Genomic DNA, 6,098 nt, shown 5'->3' with positions numbered 1-6,098 from the left:
CTTCCGCAGAACGAGGCCAGACTGACCGCGAACTGATTGGCACAATTGCTCCCAACCCTTCCGCGATGGCTTCCCCGCGCCTGGTGCTCGCCGTGCTGCTCGTGACGCTGGTAGCCTGCCAGGCCGCGCCATTCTTCGATGCTATCTACGACGCCATCAACGGCAACGGCCGCCGCTCCTACGGCTACGGCAACTACGACTACAGCGGCTACAACGGCTACTATCCAAGCTACAACGCGCCCAAGCACGTCGACCGCGCGCCGCGTCAGGGGAAGACCTACAAGGAGATCTGCAGGGTGCACTTCCCCGACTCCGTGGCCGTGCCCGGCGCCGGCGGCATCGTGTGCCCCTACTGAGGGTCGGATCGCGTGTTCTACGCCGTGGAGCGCCTGCTCCGACGCCGCAACATTATGAGGATGGGCTGATTCATACGTCCTGTGCAACACGATCGAAGCTTCTTTAACATGACACAGTTTGCCTGGTGTCAGTTACAAAAGAGGTCACCATGTCAAGCCCATCTAGCACCAAACGTCTATTGTTGTTAATGCAAAGTATTAGTGATGTAAATAAAGTAGAATCAGTAGATCTTCCTCTCATCTTAGTTCTGTGAGAGTAATGTTGTGTGGACTCTCTCTGGTTGCTTTAGTGTTCTGGTTGACTTTAGCCGATGTGTGATACAAAGTTTATCTCGGTGTGATAACCTTGTGATAATATATTCGTGTGTAATATACTATAATAGTTAATCGCTCTAGTTTCTCTGAATGTATCGCCGGATGAACAGTGCATAGAACACGCGATGTTACTTTGTGAATATAATGTTGGATTATTCATAATTGGCTTATTGTACTTAGAAAAAATCCAAATTGGGTTAAAAATTCTGCCAATCATTCCTACTGCCAAAGGTAATGTTTACATGGATAGTGTTCGCCTATGTGTAAGAAAAAAAAATACTACTGTTATTATGCATGTTCGTTTGTAAATATTATTTTAATGTAGTAAATAAATTATTTCCCTCTTTAATTTTTGTATTAATTTGCCCGATATTGATGTAAGATTTACGAGTAGGTAATTATAATAATACGTAGTGTATTGTTACTCAAAGCTATATTATAATCACATTATGAAAAACTTTGATAAACTTTTAGTTACAGTATACTTTTATATCGTACACACATTACATTACACTTCATCATGGTAATAATTTAGTCTGTAGTAATGAGCTTATACAAAGATTTCTTAAATAATAAGTCGTGTAGTATTTATTTTATTAACTTAAAGTGCCTACACTTCAATAGAAGGTTTCCGCAGTTAAATAGGCAAATCAAAATTTACTCTATGGCTATTTCAATAAGGTTTATGTAAATGAGAGGTGATAGTTACCCTAGACGAGCTTAGTGCAGTGAACATCACCATAAACATTTTACGATCCCGTTCATCTCACGGGGGCTAGTGATAAAACACCTTTTCTGACGATCTACACACAGGCAATAAATATCCGTGTTTACCTATTACAACACATTTTTTATGCAAATCACAACAATATATGATTATTTTGGTGGTTAACATTTTTAATATGAGAAAAATTGAGATTGTATCCGAGGTAAGTAAGTAAAGTAAAGTAAGTAAAGTAAAGTAATGTTTATTTCTCACCAACATAACAGATAATACACATTATGTAACAAACAATCAGAAAAAAAAAGTAGGTACATAAAGTAGTTGTACTCGTATTAAAAAATAAAAGAAGATAGGACAATAGCCCAACGGTGTCCAAGTCCATGCCAATTCGAGGGATTGCAGGTCAATCCTCGTCGTGTGCTGCAACATTCTGGTGAACCCAAAACATGTTTTAGTAATTTGGGAACTACGAGTATAAACTTAATCACAATTATATAAAAAGACACCCTGATCAGCTTAGTCATGTTAATGTCCATGAAACTGGTTTTCAATGAGGGAAAATACTAAAGAACTGAAGGAAAAGCGATTATCTATTAAATAAAAATTATACCCATTTTAGTGTGCACTGGATTACCCCTTGTGATTTGCTGTCAACATTTTTATTGCAGATATATATTTTATTATCAAGCGAGTCAGGTGCATTCTGAATCCTAAACAGATATTACCTTATTGATAACACGGGTATTATTATGTCAATCATCATATCCTCCATTGTGTGGGATGTAACAACTAAGGTCAGAGATACTGGATGAACCACCATACGTGACGGGACGTGACTTCGCACGGGATCATATTTCTTCAGGCAATCGGATTGATTTAAGACTGCATCATCATCATTTCAGCCACAAGACGTCCACTACTGAACATAGACCTCCCTCAATATATTCCACATCGCTTGGTCGCATCGCAAGACTGCAAATTTTATCAAATTCCTGTCTAGACTAGGCATAAATACACAACACACAGTGATTGTCAACGATGTGTGCCCTGCCTGGGAGTGGAACCCAGAACCTTCTTTATAGGCGAGAGAGTATCTCTCTTCTACTACTTGTTTTCCTTAACTTCGAACTCCTCCTGTATTCTTCTAATAATTAATTTCATTGCGGGTCCAATGACAGTTTAACTTTCCCCCGGGACCAACTTGACCTTCACTGGTTGGGTTTTTATTGGCGGTCTAGCTGTAGATCCTGGCTACACAGGAGTTGCAGCGGTGAAAACGAGATGTGGGAATAGTCCCGTTACTTGTCTTCTATAACTACTCTACTAACTCCTGCTACAGACGTAACTGAGTGTTACAACTTGTACCTATTTTATTAACATGAGCTTTGGGTTTGTTAACCCAACACCATATTATGTGACATGCATAAAAATAATTTGAATTGATTATTTTTTACAAACAATTGCTACGAGTACACGAGATGAATTCAAAAACATAATAATTAAAATTCCTAAGACCTTGCTTGTCAAAACAAAATATCGGTTTATTATGCGATATCTAGTCATAAATATTCAACAACAATGTAATTGTTTCAGGGATTTTTTAAACCTACTTATTTATTTGTGAACATCGGGTGATGAACCCAGTTATAAGGAAAACTGAGAATATAAATACGCACAAATAAGTACCTACTTATTTAAAAGATCTGTCACGGCAGTCCTATACGTTTATTCATAGTAGCTCTTTGTATTTTTTTAAAAATTATTTTACAGGTTTGTTCCAGTGCCAAATATCTAAAATGTTTACTTATTAACAAAAGATTCGGCAAATATTGTAATTCTCTTGTAAAAATTGCGATAACCCGACGTAACATACTACTATGGTGGATGGTGGTATAATTACTATTATGGTGACACTGTGTGAGTTCTATGTGGGTGTCATTTTCTTTCAGAAGCCTTATCAAAAAGCAAATATTAAAAAAATAAATATCTAAAAACCCATAGTATAACTAACATTTTATGTATAATATCTGTAGTGGGAGTCATTCTGGAGGGGATTGTCAGACGACGTGGTTCAGTTATTTTGCCTGAAGGTTAGCTGGCGTTGTTGATTGATTAACACATTACACGCTGAACGTATTCATAACCCTGTTAAGTCTTGTTACAATTTAAACGATTTATTGCTAACAGGCGATATTCATAATTATTATTCTCGATGAGTCATAAAAGTTACTTTCAACTTTTTCAAGTGGATATTTAAAAAGCTCTATCAAATAACCCTAATATTGTTTTGGGTCAAAATATGAGAATTTGCGTGAAAAACAGCGGAAAAACCTAAGTCATCATTTTCAGACACTTTTCAGTATTGGCAATAGGTAAATAAGGATAGAAAGAAGTAGGGTTAATCTTTAGAAGGTATGAGGTTTAAATAATTGAGATTATTTGCGATTTTGTGGTAGAATAAGGTCAAAGCATCAACTTAACTCGACCACCGCGTCATACTACAGTTATCGGATCATCATCTATGCTTTGATAACATACCATATCGGAACTTTTACTTTCAGAGTGATACTACTAGATACTAGAGCAGTCTATAAATAGTTCTCAGGCTAACTATTTATACTTGCACATAATGCTGAGCCTAGGCGCATTCTTCAAGTTGCAGCGCGGACCGAAAGAGAGAGAGACGAAATAGTGATCATTATTATACCTACGAGGAAGGCTACTACGATACAATTATGGGATTTCCATTTCCATTCCCATAAATTTACTAGTACATGTAGCCTGTTGATAAAGAGGCTGTTTAGAGAAAACTATTGTAAAAAGCTTTGCAAACCCCTGCTGGGACTTAAACACTTAGGTGAGTATTATGGTACATCTAACAGGTTGGTGTTGTTATTTGTTGGTTTAAGCAATACATTAACATCTTTCCGATGTATTTTTATACAGTTACATTAAATTACATGCATGTATTTTAAAAGCAACGGAAATAAATATCACATATTTTTCTTATTAATTTGTGGTATTCTACAAAATATTATTATTGTGTACCTTTAATGGTATTTTGATGTAGGTACTTATCTATGACGAACTTACATTATAATTTAAAATAAAAACACAATAGATGTTATCGCAAGTGTTTAGAATATTAATTCTTCAAAATGCAGACTGCTAGCTGCATACCAATAATATTTTTGGCAGTTTAGGCACACTTTTGTGTTTGGCTTCACTATGGCAGAAAAATCAACCTAATGTTTAAAATACATTTAATGTCACTATGATGCTTAAAGTAAAATTATTGTTTATTTAAGTAAATTAAGGTAATTAAGTAATTTGTAGTCAAAACAACTATCGAGGCAATTCAAAAGTACGATGGGTCGTAAAAAATGTGTTTTAGTGACCGTATTTTTCAACACTGATTTCTTTCTTGCGATTGTCTTCTATTCGTAACTTTTCGTTTCCATATTCTAGTGTTGACAGCTAATGCATTACATTAGCCTATAAGATGAAGCTATGCATTTAGGATTATGCTCTCGTAGATGGTATTCAATTTCAACTGTCCAAACTTCCAAACAATTTTTTGTTGAAAAATAGTTTTTTGAAGATTGTTCGTCCAATGATGGTTCGTCTTTCAGGTGAATAAATTTAGTAGAGCTTTCTGTCGAGTATGAATCATGCTTTAGGCAGGTTTTTTAATGTTACCCGCAATGTAAACTTTTTACATGTTCTGGACGATTTATGAAGCATTTTTTTACAAAGGTTTACAACATTAGTTGTTAGCACGTTTTGTAGGATTTGTAGGATAAGCAAATAATTTTTTTAAAGCTCACTTTATGTGGGATATGTTTTATGGGTTCCTAGAATATCACCGACTAACAACTTGTACTTATACCCATAATAAGGTTAACGCCTCCATGTTCTAGTGGCGAGAAGTAAGAGAGTGAAGGCTCTGGAAGTTTTGAGCTTTGAATCGAAATTTGCTTTTGAATGGAATTTGTGTCTTAGAAATGTGTGTAACTACTGAAAATATTTTTTTATATTATTTTCTCAGATTGGTAAGGTCGAGTTGGAAATCAAATTGGTTGGTAAGGTAGCATAAATGATTCAACCTGAAAAAAAGTAATATCTTTCAGTCTTTCGGAGGGTAAGCTATCGGTCCGATTGAGCTGTCAGATGTTTATTGTGACTCTGGCATATTGAGCTCTAATTTCTACGTTTTGAACAATAGATGCAGAATTCTGGCAGGATGAGCTCCAGTTATTAGGTACGTTTTGATCGATAGAAGAAGGAGTAGGATAGTTATTTATTAGTTCTTATAATACAATAGAAGTTGTATAAAGTATAGTAGTCTCGCTTAGGAGCGCTATCGCAGCCCGAGGGGCGTCCGATAAAGTCGCCCGGCCGGCGAGCGCAACTAAAGGATCCCTGTTGTAGTTTGTTGTTTCACTTATCCAGTTTAAACAAGTTGCCTGAAGATGTATAAATACATAGAGCTGTTATAATGTCACTAACTGATTTCGAAGAAGTTTCTCATTGATTTAATTCTTGAAAAGAACTTCTATTCAATGCGCATTAACAAAACTAATAATAAACTTACATAATGTAATGTTTTTGTCGTGTTTGGTAGTTGCCAATAATAATAATATGACAAATAAGGGTTTGGTGATTGATGTTACAGTTGGAACCATCTTCTAAATATATATGTA

Source organism: Ostrinia furnacalis, unplaced genomic scaffold (genome assembly GCF_004193835.3).
Source record: "Ostrinia furnacalis isolate ACB-3 unplaced genomic scaffold, ASM419383v2 OfSCF7604, whole genome shotgun sequence".
NCBI lineage: Eukaryota > Metazoa > Arthropoda > Insecta > Lepidoptera > Crambidae > Ostrinia > Ostrinia furnacalis.
The sequence above is the reverse complement of the archived record's forward strand: the minus strand, read 5'-3'. Positions refer to the sequence as shown.